Here is a 2,636-nt window from a genome sequence, read left to right as displayed (position 1 = left end):
CACCTTAATATGAACAGGGCTGTTTTAGACGTGTTGTTCCTTCCTATAGTGACACAATAATACTGGTCAAAGAGCATGACGTGTGTTTGAATCCACCGTGATGCACCCGGCTTTGTCTATTACGAACACGATTTGGTCTGTGATCGGGGGAGGGAGAGATTGGTCATTGCACGTAATGCTACGGGCTGTGGCGGAACCTGTCAGGAGTGTTGGGCAAGAGGAGTAGGACGAAGGCTCTCCGTCCTCCTGGTGGGGGCTCCTCACTGGCAGGAGAGCAAGTAGGATATGACAGCAGTGACAACACGGAAATGTGTGTGGGGAGAATGGGCTCTATGCAGCCAACACTTCCGCGTTCAGTTTGGGCCGCCGGAAAGCTTCCGGTCGGCAGAAACTCATTCACTGTGAACGTATGGTCGTGATTTTGTAGGCATAAAGTTCAGTACTTTATACAACACTATTTCATTTGATAATGTAATGGCATAGTTTTTCATAGTTTGTATTATTTGTGTTGTGACGTTGACATGATGACATGAGTTAGAAACGTCTTAAATCTCCTGTTAAAAACGAGTTCTGCATGGATTTCTCCGGTGGTGCCATGTCCGCTTGTTATAAGGGACTTGGGGCTTGGCTTCTTTTCATAGATCTGATTGATTATTTCTCTCACACAATCTGTACCTAGACTGGTAGGCCTACCAGTCTACTACCAGACCCCATGTTGATTGAAGACCTATTTGGCAATTAACTTGTTACAGTGCTATCCGTGGTGCTGAAGTATAGGACAGTATAAAGGAGAACTTTAGTTTTTTTCATAGGTTCATATTTTAGGTTGTTGTTAGAAAAAGTAAAAGATTAGTGTTTTTTTCTTTTTTCATTTTCTGCTTTCTTTCATTATAGTGATTTTAGCTATTTTTTACAGGGGGGCATTCAAACATGTGTATGTATTTCTTTAGTGAATGTCATAGCGAAACATTTCATGTTTTGTGTCCAAATATAATTAGCTGGGGTCTAGTAGGACTAGGACTACCTGATGTTGGTATACCGTTAGGAGAGATAACAGGTTTGCTAACCGGTTTGCCTGTTGATCAAAATACCAATTCCTCTACATCATTGTGGTTCTTGTAAATTAAGTAATGCAGATGTTTAACAATAATTTCAATATCTATAGGGTCCATTTTGGTTCCCAACTCGACATAATTTAGCTGGGAAACACCAGGAACCCCTAAAGCACATATTGGTTGAAAACCTTACTGTAATGACAGTTTCCCTCCACTGTGTGGAGCCACAGCCGCCTGGAATAGGGAGGGAAACGATGGGGAGGAGTGAGCTCTTTGGTCATAAAATAAGAGGTGCTTGCCGCACGCAATCATGATACGCACGTATCATGGTTGCACTTGCAGCGAGAGAATATGAATGAATTAAAAACACAATGCATTCTACGTTTGATATGTGTATGATAGGCAAATACTGCGTTCATTCTGAATGATTATATTGATGGTCCATTGATTGGACTTCAATGCGTAAAATGTATAGGGACATGTCGCATGCCGAGAAGGACAAGCGACACCGTCGTGGTATGCAGTATACTGGCAAGCGATCGCCAATGCCAATGAAGCCGCTGCTGTGGGTGTCTTGCTGGCGCATTGCCGATTTGTGCGTGGTCAGCAGAGAAAGAGAGAGAGAGAGAGAGAGAGACAGAGAGAGAGAGAGAGAGAGACCACTTGAAGCAGGCAGGGTGGGGTGAGAGAATAAGAGAGGAAAAAAAGAGAAGCTTCCTACTAAAGGTACTCCCTTCTCCTCCTCCACCCCCACCTCTCCCTCCATCCATAGAGAGAGAGAGAGAGAGAGAGAGAGAGTGAGAGTGAAGTGCACTCGGAACATCACAGCGTTGTCTTTGCGCCATCGGACGACTTAAGAATACAAACGGGGAAAGCGAAGCAGACCAAATTGAGTGTAGTATTTGCGCCAAGCCCGTGTATTAGCATGTCCTTTACTGGTGCTGATACTTTCTCTCTGTAGAACGCGCTGGATTTTTTTTAATGCTCAAAATAGCCTACAACACCAAAATGCATATGATCGTGCTACGTCACATATTCTAAGAACCAGGTAAGCGTTCACGTTATTGTATGTGTGGCCTGTGTGGGGCTGATTTGCGTATGACTGACACCGAAAACCCAACACGTTTCCATGTTGGTTATCCGAATGTGGCGGACAGCATGTGTGCTGATGACCGAGTGGGTGTGTCACCCTGTGTGTGTGTGTTCACTTGTGTGACTGATGGAATTCATATGGATTTGCCCCCTGCTGCGGTTGTATAGACGTGTGTGTGTGTGTGTGTGTGTCTGCGCGCGTACGCGCCTCCATTTGGGTATTTAAATTATGTATAAAATGTTGGTTGGAGACATGCTCCCATGTAACATTCATGGAGTTCTAACCTATATTCTGTCTGGACTGTGCTGCTTGCTCCTGTGGCCGCATTTATTCAAACCCAATGCAGCTCTGCTGTTTTGTTTTCCTCCCTATTCTTTATTGAATCATTGTCAGATCAATGCAGGTTCATAGGGGAGCTCTCCTTCACCCAAGGCAATAGACAAGCACACACTGTAGTCTGTAACCTAACCTTATCCTATACTTGTCCT

Source organism: Protomyctophum bolini, assembly GCF_963924005.1.
Source record: "Protomyctophum bolini genome assembly, chromosome: 11".
Classification (NCBI taxonomy): Eukaryota; Metazoa; Chordata; class Actinopteri; order Myctophiformes; family Myctophidae; genus Protomyctophum; species Protomyctophum bolini.
The sequence above is the reverse complement of the archived record's forward strand: the minus strand, read 5'-3'. Positions refer to the sequence as shown.